The sequence below is a fragment of the Hordeum vulgare genome, chromosome 7H, assembly GCF_904849725.1.
Source record: "Hordeum vulgare subsp. vulgare chromosome 7H, MorexV3_pseudomolecules_assembly, whole genome shotgun sequence".
Classification (NCBI taxonomy): Eukaryota; Viridiplantae; Streptophyta; class Magnoliopsida; order Poales; family Poaceae; genus Hordeum; species Hordeum vulgare.
In genome coordinates this window covers 510,993,782-511,005,873 of record NC_058524.1, presented here as the reverse complement: position 1 = coordinate 511,005,873, position 12,092 = coordinate 510,993,782, and positions in this window count along the sequence as shown.

Sequence of the window (12,092 nt, the reverse complement as noted above, 5' to 3'; positions counted from 1 at the left end):
TCAAAAACAGATCTGTTACAAAAGGGATTTCATTTTTTGAACTTATTTGAACTGAAGACTTTTTGTATATATATGTGGTCGAAATGCATGATACCATGAAGTTAGAAAGGGCTAAACCATTCAAAAGTAGCAAATGAAGTTAGAAAGGGCTAAACCATTCAAATTTGGAAACTATAATGTCACAAACAGAAACTAGACATATATAAATTGGTCCAAGCAGTACATGATACTAGTCCAAACAGTACATAATAATAGCTACCATAGATATATATACAAGTGTTCGACGTTGAGAACACTACTCGTCTGAATCGTCTGAATCCGAATGTCCACCTTCCTCGAGGTGACGCTGGCCATAGTTGACGACTCGAATCTTGCGGTACAACTCGTATGAAACGTATGCATCTTTTGCTGCATACTCAATGTTGATACGATCAAGTGGGGCCTTCTCCCAAAGTTTGTGCTGAGACTTTGGGAAATTGGTCTTCGTATCACCATATTCCTCGTCGATCAAGGCAACTGCCATATGAGCCATCGAAGTCCTCACATGTCGAAGCCTGAATACCGTTTGGAGATCAATGAGGCAACCAGTTGGTATCTCAATACCGAAGCTGTACCTCATCTTCAGCTTGTCGTTCCTTATGTCAATGGTAGCAAAAGTGATGCCGCTGCGAAGGAAGTCCATGAGTTCTGGACAATGCTTGTCACTACTGCAACAGAAACAAATTAAAATGGAACAAATGTTACATACTGCTGCAATAAGGAAACATGTTTCACTACAACTAAAGAGAAAATTATCTTTAGGATTCAAATAGAACATATGCAATGGAACCTAGAGAGATCACTATAGCTATCCAATGGAACCTAGAGAGATCACTAGCTATATGCAATTTTCATGACTATGACATATCATATTGCTATCCAATGGAACCTAGAGAGATCACTAGCTATATGCAATTTTCATAACCTTGGATCAAAGAACACCGCATAAAATTGTATCACTACAACTATGATTTCAATGGAACATATTGAACCAATCAGATTTTTCAGATTGTGGAACACTATTCCAATCAGATTGTGTTCCCTTCAACTAATCAAAATTGTTTCACTACAACTATTTGAAGCGAACCAACTATGATTCCAATGGAACATATTAAACACTAGTTGATTCTAATACGATTTTCAGATTATGGAACACTATTCCAATCAGATTGTGTTCCCCTTCAACTAATCAAAATTGTTTCACTACAACTATTTGAAGGGAACCAACTATGATTCCAATGGAACATATTAAACACTAGTTGATTCTAATACGATTTTTCAGATTATGGAACACTATTCCAATTAGATTGTGTTCCCCTTCAACTAATCAAAATTGTTTCACTACAACTATTTGAAGGGAACCAACTATGATTGAAACAAATAAACTTACAATGTCATTATCTTGGATCAAAGAAAGCCTCAAAACTTACCTCGCCCATTGGAAGATCAAGACATGGTGTGCGAAGCATAGTTGGATGATGACAACACCGCGTTGATCGGCCGTGTACTCCAGATCAAGCCCCAAGAACTTCTCATGATCCATTGCGGCGTCAAGCCATCGTTCCTTCAACTGTTCAGAAAAAACGGCATCTCCCTGCTCTCGTTCGTGTACACGACATCGAGCATGGTCGTGCCATGTGCGAGCACCTCTTCAAAGCGAGTTGGCATGGTGGAAGAAGAGAAGGGAAGAAGAGAGGAGAAGAACAGAGAGCGAGAGCGAGAGAGAAGAAGAAACCGAGAAATGGCGACTCTGCTTCGATTCGTGCTTTTCATCGCCCGAAACGACGCGGGATGCAAACCGTTTGGGCCTTTAGTCCCGGGTTGAGCCATCAACCGGGACTAAAGAGGTATACCAACGGTTGCCACCACTACGGTAGGCCACGTGTTAGGCCTTTAGTCCCGGGTTGAGCCACCAACCGGGACTAAAGGGGGATACGAACGGTTGCCACCACCACTGTCCACCGCGTAGCCCTTTAGTCCCGGTTTGGGACATGAACCGGGACTAAAGGCTCCTTACGGGCCGGGACTAAAGCCTCGAGGGAGGCATTGAGAATTGGGGCGACGTGGCCGGGCCTTTAGTCCCGGCCCAGAGGCAGACCGGGACTAAAGGGTCCCGGCCAAAGGCCCGTTTTCCACTAGTGTAGGTGCGTGGAATTATGGTATAATACATTAAAAATCAAGATATAAGTTGGAATTTTTTATTTAATCTACCGATTAATGATCGACCGATTAATCCAGTCAATAAACCGATTCACCGATTAATGGCTACTCCCAAGACGACCGAGTAGGGTTACCGATTTCTTAAACATTGCCGACCGGTGCAGAAATCCCTTAAATTCCCCACATGCCCCGTTTGGTAGCCAGGTACTTACATGCTCATCCCCAAAATTACTCGCCGAAACCCTGACCTCCAATACTTGTGGCAGAGGAGACACGAGGCGAATGAGGTAGCGCCGTCATGGTTCAGGGAGAAAATTACTGGAAACATTCAATACTTGGATTATCTAACCCCTTAGACCAACTAATCTATTTTTTTCTTTGAAATTCGGCCATAAGGATCTCGATTTCTTAAAAAAGCAGAAGAGAGTTGCCCTGTAAATTCCGTTAATTTACGTTGCTTCTTTGAAATAACGGGAGCTAGATCTCCCTTGGCGTCTTTGGACGTCGCTCATTTCTTTCTATGGGAGGAGTCGCTCACCTCCTCCTCATCCTCTTCTTCATCTAGGTTGGAAGGAGCCAGCGTCTCTTCGGACTTAGTATCCGGGGGGTCCTTTGACCAAAGACCCTTTCGGATCTTCTTCTTCCCCTTCTTCTGCTCCCCTTCCCTCTCGGAGTCGTGTAAGGATTCTCGGCTAACATGGCCGCCGGCAGTGGGGTCATGTCGTCTTCAGGCAAAGGTGTCGGGTAGTTAATCTATTCGGACTTTTTCAGCTAGGTCTGCAAGCATGGGGGAATGAAGAAGTGAGCACCTCGTCAAAAAAGGAAGGGATGGAATCTAAAAAATATGGTTAAAACCTCATCGGCCCTCAATGGTTGAGGAGGGAAAGGCCTTCATCTTCCTCACCGGCGGGCCAAGTCGTTTGTGGCTTAAAAAGCGCTTTCCACAGCTTCTCACGAGTTGTCGGGGGAATGATCCCCAGGTACCCCAAAGACGCAGAGTCGAGCGGGGTGCGTGCCCTCCCCGACCGGCTGCTCCCATTCCGCCCACGGTCGGCTCCTCTGACCAGCCGGCTACGCCAGCCTGACGACTATCCGTAGTCAACTACGACGTCCTCTCGGGCGTCGTACTGCTTCATCTATAGTGTAACTTGTTCCGTGGGTGCTGGTTTATAAAGTGCCCCAGGGGACAAGCATAACTTAGCTATGAAGCTACATATAGCTTGGCATGTAAGCTATCCATAGTAGCTTACATGCCAAGCAGCTTGGTATGCAAGATGCCCATCGTAGCTTACATACCAAGCTACGCATCCATACAAAAGGCCTTAGGCTGCTCTCTCATCAGGCCAGGCTCTCACTCCCCCACATACACACTCAGACATGAGGCCAAGGAGGAGGCGCTAAGCTCTCTTCCTCCTCCAATACAGCTCTAGGAGCAACCTTGTACTGCCAATATATATCATACACACACATGCAGGAGTAGGGGTATTATCTCTCCGGAGAGTCCCGAACCTGGGTAAACCATCGTGTACTATTACCCTATCCCGTCCTGGATCCTCCACGACAGCCTTGTCCTCACCTCGATTAGCCATCCTCTGGCATATGCCGTCAGGTACCCCTATATGAAAACGACGACATTTGGCGTCGATCGTGGGGCCAGTTGCCGCTGGAACCGCGGTCCGAGGAGGACCCTCTTCGTCATCACCAACACGGTGCTGCCGCCATCTCTCCGGCGTTGCTCGGGGGCTCGACACCAACATGCCCTTGGGGCGGCCGCACGGGACGGCGCGTCCCCGCCATCGACTTCGTCCATCTCCAGTCCGTTCCAACGCCTTACCGACCACGCAGGTCGGCGCGTCTTCGTCGTCGGCCTCGTCCCGCTCTGATCTCCCCTCAGCCATGCCTCTGTGCGCACGCAAGCTGGCCATCTCCGTGTATGTACGTGCGCACAGTTGCGCCTAGCAAGCTAGCTAGCAGGCAAGGCCAATCCATTCATCTACGTGAATGCTGGCTTGGCTATCTAGCATGACTCATGTGCGAGCGGGCGGCGACGTCGCGAGCGCAGCCGCCCCGCGGCCGCGGTGCGTCCATCGACCTCCTCAGGATCGCACAAGCCTCGTCAAGGCTCCGGCCCGGCTTCTCTCGCCCGTGCCGGCTCGCCGCTCCAGCCGGCTCCGGCTTGCGCTCGTCCGGTTACCTGGCCATCTGCCACTGCTCGACTGGCCGCCGTAGCTTTGCCGGCTGCATGGCCACAACACTAGACGGCTGCTGCCATTGCATGGTCGCGTGCGCGCACGCATGCATGCCCGGGCCGGCTGCTACATGGCCGCATGCACACACGCCCTGCGTGGTGCTGCTTGGCCGGCTACGGCTGCCCATCTGCAATTTGCCCGTCCGGCTGCCCTGGCTCGTGCGCTCTGCTCCGGCTCCTGCGCACATTTTATGCAAAGCTTGACCGGCTGCTCTAAGGCTCCGCTTCGTGGCGCTCCACTCCATCCACGTCTCCCGCCGACCGTCAGAGGTTCGGCAGCTACACCCAGCGGGTGCCCCGACGCGCTCCATTGGATAAAGGCCACAACAACCGCCTTGCGACTCCAAAAAAGCAATGTGAGATGTTCATCCGCATATTTTTACAGCATGCACAAAATATGGATACCCCAAGCGACCCTCGAAGGCCATCCCCGCATCTATTTCAGTTGCTTTACTGTTCATCCCGGTGCTAGCTAGTCTCGGCCCGGGGTTGGCCGCTTGGTCCGATACGTTCGTTTCCACGGGACGGCTTAGTAGCCTGTACGGTACCGAAGGCCCACTCTTTGTCTTAGCTACAGACCGCACCCCGGCTGTCCGGCTAGCGAGAGAAAAAGCTGGAGGTCACCACACGCGAAAAATGCCGAGGGAGAAAACGGCTTGGGCGACACGGTCGTTTCATTTGTGAGTATCTGCTCGGTCGAGTCTGCTCCTAGAGTCTGAGTACTGTCCGCTCCATTCCGCGGCCCATTCTTCGCCTCAGCTACAGACCGGCTCCCGGCTGTTCGGCTAGCAAGAGCAAAAGCCAAAGAGTGGGGAGAACATGAAAAAGACTTAAGGGGGCTCGGTCGTTTCATTTGTGAGTATCTGCTCGGTCGAGTCTGCTCCCAGAGTCCGAGTACTGTACACTCCATTCCGCGGCACACTCTTCGCCTCAGCTACAGACCGGCTCCCGGCTGTCCGGCTAGCAAGAGCAAAAGCCAAAGAGCGGGGAGAACATGAAAAAGACTTAAGGGGGCTCAGTCGAAACCGAGCCGACGCCCTTTGCATAAACTTGCACTCCCAATACCAAATATTAGACATGTCTGCATCGGCTAACCTTGTCTTTTGCACGATCATCTTGGCAGGGACCTCCCATCACCCGGCTGGCTGGAGCCCGGCCGGCTTCCGACTACTCGCCGGCTGGGGCCATTACGGCCGTTGGCTACTCCTGTTCGGCTAGAGCCTTGCCGGCCACGACCCGTGGCCGGCCAACATCGTCAACATCTGCTACAACAACAGCAAGAAGCCTCCGCACGACTCTCCAAGTCGCTCGGAGGCTACACCCAGCGGGTGCGCTTGCGCGCCCCCGATGGAAACAGTCAGCCGACGAACTCTGCGTCCGTGCCCGGCAGCGCCTCGCGTGCACCAGCCGACGGACCCCGCGTCCGCTCCCGGCAGCGCCTCACGCGCACCAGCCGGCGGACCCGCGTCCGTGCCCGGTAGCGCCTCGCGCGCACCAGCCAGCGGACCCCGCGTCCGCTCCCGGCAGCGCCTTGCATGCACCAGCCGGCGGACCCCGCGTCCGCGCCCGGCAGCGCCTCGCGCGCACCATCTAGCGGACCCCGCGTCCGCTCCCAGTAGCGCCTCGCGCGCACCAGCCTGCGGACCCCGCGTCCGCGCCCGGCAGCACCTCACGTGCACCAGCCGGCGGAACCCGCGTCCGCGCCCGGCAGCGCCTCGCGCGCACCAGCCGGCGGACCCCGCGCCCGTGCCCGGCAGCGCCTCGCGCGCATCAGTCGGCGGACATTGCGTCCGTGCCCGACATCCCCGACGCTACCGTCTACTCCAGCAACAACAAAGACCCTCCTCCCGACTCTTCGAGTCGCCTAGAGGCTCGGAGGCTACACCCAGCGGGTGCGCTGGCGCGCCCCCGCTAAAAACAAGCCACGCCGTTCCCGGCTTGCAATCGACCATCATCGACAACTTCTGCATCAACAACGATTGCGAAAACCTTCCGTCCGGTTCTTTGAGTCGCACGGAGGCTCAGAGGCTACTGTCGGGGAATGATCCCCAGGTACCCCAAAGACGCAGAGTCGAGCTGGGTGCCTGCCTGCCCCGGCCGGCTGCTCCCATTTCGCCCACGTCCGGCTCCTCTGACCAGCCGGCTACGCCAGCCTGACGGCTATCGGTAGTCAACTACGACGTCCTCTCGGGCATCATACTGCTTCATCTACAGTGTAACTTGTCACCTGGGCGCTGGTTTATAAAGTGCCCCACGGGACAAGCATAGCTTAGCTCCGAAGCTACATATAGCTTGGCATGTAAGCTACCCATAGTAGCTTACATGCCAAGCAGCTTGGTATGTAAGCTACCCACCGTAGCTTACATACCAAGCTACGCATCCATACAAAAGGCCTTAGGCTGCTCTCACATCAGGCCAGGCTCTCACTCCCCCACATACACACTCAGACATGAGGCCAAGGAGGAGGCGCTCAACTCTCTTCCTCCTCCAATACAGCTCTAGGAGCAACCTTGTACTGCCAATATACATCATACACACACACATGCAGGAGTAGGGGTATTATCTCTCGGAGAGCCCCGAACCTGGGTAAACCACCGTGTACTATTACCCTATCCCGTCCCGGATCCTCCACGACAACCTTGCCCTTACCTCGATTAGCCATCCCCTAGCATATGCCGTCAGGGTACCCCCTATATGAAAATGACGACACGAGTAGTGCAGAAAAACCTCCACACAGGGCCCACCGCACTATACGGATCCTTCGGGTGGAAGTCCCATATTGGGACGGGCCGACGCTGGCAAGGGAGAAGGCGGCGATGTAACATCACCTCGATTACGTCGATGAGCTTGATTTTCTCGAGTAGATTGGAGATCTTCTTCGTGAGCTCCCTCACCTTCACTGCCTCCCCCTAATCTAGGGCCTTTTTCGTCCAGGACACGAGACAGATGGGAGGGAAATATCTAAATGCACGAGGAGCCGCCTCGCGTGCGTTGCGCGACTCGGTGATATAGAACCACTCCTTCTGCCAAGACTTGATGGTATCAATGAATGTGCCCTCCGGCCATGTGGCCCCGCTGAGCTTGCTGATCATCGACCCCCCACCCCCACCCCCCCGTGCGTGTTCGCCTGATCGCCTTTGACGACCTTCGGCTTGACATTGAGAACCTTCAGCCAAAGGCTGAAGTGGGGTTGGACCTGTAATAATGCCTCACAGATGTTGATGAAGGCTGAGAGGTGGGTGATGGAGTTCGGGGGGAGGTCGTGGAAGTCAAGCCCATTATAGAACATGACTCCCCGAACGAATGGATGGAGGGGAAAACTTAAGCCCCGAATAAAATGAGGAATAAGAACCACCCTTTCCCCATCTTTGGGTGTGGGGATGACCTGGTCCTTCTCCGGAGCACGATGGGCTATGTTCTTCGGTAGGTAGCCGGCGCTCTTCAGCTCCAGAATGTCCTTGGAACAAAGGAGGCCTCCCACTTGCCCTTGGAACCGGCGCTTTCAATTGCCGGATTGATGAAGGGATTCAAAAGGAGGGAAGGAGAAGGGAAGCCTGGGCGTTGGAGATTTGGGAGCAAGGAATGGCGATGGTGTTGCGAGATCTTAGGTGCGTGAAGGGGCCGAGGAACGGTTTTACTTATTATGGCTCGCCAGAATACCGAAGGGCCCACCATTGCACCGTGAACTCCGCCACCTACCAATAAAATCATGCGACTGCGGGGGCGTGGGATAAACCCAAATCATAACCCATATCCCTGGAAAAGAGGGGCACGATCTCCGTGATGGAACGTGTCAGTAAAACGATCTCGAACCGCTCTCTCATAAAATACTACATGCCTTGAACAACCACGACCTTTCAAATAAGGAAATATGCTACTAATTGTCGAGCGGTCGGCCTAGAAATTAAATTTTTTATATATACATCTTTGTCTATGCATTTGAAGGAGGGTATGTCATCGGCAACCGAGCTATCATCGGTTAAAGTAAGAGAGGAACTCGCCTCGCAAGCCATAGTCCCCATGAAGTGACCAAAGAAGAAGGTTTTAGCATTGGAGGCCCGTTCAGGGGCTACCGAGGGAGTCTAGGACTAGGGGGGGGGGGGTCCTTGGGCCATCTTCTTATTCTCATGGGCCGGACTCCCGGGCTTGTTTGACCATCAGTAAAAGTATCGGACTCACGATCGATTCTTCCGAAGACTTGGCGTACAATCCAAGGCGATATAGTAATCGACATATTTCTTCTCTATTGTAACCGACCTTGTGTAACCCTAGCACCCTCGAAATCTATATAAGCCAGGGGGCCATAATTCGTAGGACACATTAAGCTTATTACGATTAGGGTTTAGACCACAACATCCGATCTCGAAGTAGATCAATTATGTACTCTGTACTACTCCATCAATACCAACAAGAGCAGGACGTAGGGTTTTACCTCCATAAAGAGGGCCCAAACCTGGGTAAACACCGTCTTATTCATCTCTTGTTACCCATCAACCTTAGATCCACAGTTCGGACCCCCTACTCGAGATCAGCCGGTTTTGACACTGATAGGGCCCACAACCCATCGAGGCGCAGCCCCCCATGCCGCGTCGGGTTGGCTTGTGGGGCCCTCGGGTGGCCTCTAGTCGTCTTTCGATACTCGTTGGTCTTCTTTTGGTCAAAAAAATCTCCAAAAAATTTCAGGTCAAGTGGACTTCGTTTGGTTTCGAAAACCTGAAAAGTGAAAAACATGCAGAAAACAACAACTCGCACTGGGCACTGGGTCAATAGGTTAGTGCTAAAAAATAATATAATTGGTAAATGAATACCCCAAAAGTACCCTAAAATGATAATATATTAGCATGGAACAATAAACAATTATTGATACGTTAGAGACCTATCACATATATAGCATGAGCATGCTGCCCAAGTCATGCAAGTCACTCATACGATGATGCAAGCACGGAGAAAATCCAACAACCACATGAGTTATGAAAGCGAGTTATACACCCCAGTGTACTGCCAGGACTAACATGCTATGAAGAAAGGCCACATTGGTACGCCAATCTAGGCAGTGGTTGTTAAGGCTAGCTTCCTCACGCCCGATAAGATAAGAAAAGGATCCAGACAAAGAAATAAATACTGAAGGACAAGATCGACAACAATAATTGTTGCATGAACAACATGGTGCAACCACCCTTGAGAGTCTGATTCGGCATCAATCACCATGATGGAACACCCAAGGGGTTTACTCTGTTTGTAAGGACTGCAAATCAAGGTAACCCGCTTGTCCAACTCTTATGCTCAGAACTGTCCGTACAAGATATACAAGTATGTCATATCATTACCAAAGGCCAACTCAACATATTGGCTTCAGTGACCATGTTAAAGCATCACATGACCTATGGATATACCGACATAACGGGTAATCGAAAGGCGAGATAGAAGTCTCGGATCATGTGTCCTCACATATGCTACTAAATGAAATGATAGCGTGCCGTGAAAAAGATTCTTCCGCCAGAACCACCGTCAGCCAAGTTATAGAAGCTACCGCTATAAGATATTACTCTAGTCACGATAGACGACAATCGAATCTTTTGTATGGTTTGATACTCGAGACAGTGGAATCTACCAAGATGATTCAGAAATCCCTGCAGGTAGTCAAGTTCTGCCGAGATAACAGTTATGATCCCCAGCATCATATTCAACCCAGAGGACATGCATCTACTAGAGTAACCTGATACAAGGAGTACATGTTTGTGTCTACCGAGGAAAATTTGTTCACAACTCCATGGGCTGCTACCAGTACTGGATAAAAGAATGACAAGCCAAGTGGAAATCACTCCCGGACTTGTGAGATAAGATGACACGTTCGAGTCATGATAATATATCACGTAAGTAAGTAGATATGAAAAAATTGGAGTCAACATAATATTGTACAAATCAGGAAAGACCTGTTAGGATGTGGATACGGTGAAGCAAACCACCCTAGAGCAAAGCAGTCATATAAAATTTTGTGGGAACAATTTATAAAGGAAAAAGATACCCGAGTTGGAAACAGTTTTCTTAAGTCAGAATATTCATACTTGTTCTCTGAGCCACCAAATCTCGAGGAAGAGATTTCTTTAGGGGGGGGGGGGGGGGGGGGAGGTTTGTAACATACCCGTTTTTGGCCCTTCCTTTTTCTTTCGGATTTCTTTGTATTTTGCTTTGGAATTTATTTTCTGTGGCTCTTTGGTCTTATTCCGTGGCTCTTTGGTTTTGACATACCAGTAAGACTTTCCAAGATCATGTCATTTCCATCCTAGCCCAACCCCAATATTACTTTATTGGGAATATTCCTTTTTCTATTAAAGGAATAATCCTTTTAGACCTAGGTTGTGAAGGAACCTATATTTTTGCCATCCCCAAAATTCCCACAAAATTCTCATAAATTATTTGGATCACATCTTCCTCAAATATGTCAAAACTTTTCCTTTTCGAGTTCAACAGTATTTCAAGAATATTCATTTTCCTATTTTGTCTAGAATGGCACTTTGTGAAGGAAGTGCCATTTATCTTTCCTTTATCGCCCTCAAACTATTGGAGCACTCACTCATATCCAAATCATTGCCACATGACAAAATTCAACACCATTTGACTAGTTAATATTCCGCATAAAATTTCTCCAAGTTTCTGTCCCAAGCGAAGTTTTGTGAAGGAAGTACGAGCTATGTTTACTCAAATGAGCTGAAATTTTTCCTGCATCTTCTTATGCTCCAATAATGACTCTCCAGAAATTTCACGTCCATCGAACGATGTATGTGATCTCGGCATCAAATCTTTGTTTCTGTTCATATTTTTAGCTTGTGAAGCAATTATATTTTATATTTATGAGGACATTCTCCTACCTATATCACTTGCCTGTAAAACATTTGGGGTCATTTCATTTCGCCAATTACTCTCAACAATTTCCCGAAGATTCTATCCATAATAAAACACTCTGAAGGAAGTACCATTTTTATTTTCTCAAATGGTATGAAACTTCTACAGTGTCTTCATATGCCAAAATCAACATGCTCTACCTAGTTTTGGCCCAATTTAGTACTCCATGTGATTGCATCATCCAATTCCATTTTCTGAAACAAATTGATAGTTGTGAAGCAACTATGTTAAATTATGGTCCAAATCATTTCCAACTCCACGGGATTATACTTCTTCCTTCCCTAAATCCCTGTGACAACTTCCTTTCCTTATGGATCAAGTAGTTGGACCCCAACTTCTAGTCTAAGCCTGCTGCAGCAAACTTTTGTTGACGTTACGCATCAGCACAAAATTGCTTTTATCGAACCAATGCATCAGAGATTCTCCACGGTGAAGGGACTACAGCAGAGACAACTTTGTTCATGACCTCATTCTGTCTCCGCTCTAAGCCACACGGTGACCGCGATGTTCACATGCCAGCGCGCGTGCTCTACCACTATGGCCGCGCTCTGCACGTCGTCTAGCGTCGGGCTTCGTCTTCCTGACCGTTTCCTAGCGTACCCTGGTGTCGTCCAACCCTATCCTCCACCCACGTAGCCCCATGACTTGTCACCGCCCTCCAGAAGCTGCCTCACCGGCGCCAGCCATCGTGCCCGCGAGTGCTTCGTGTGTCATGTGGCCGGATACCCATGTTCTCGCCTGA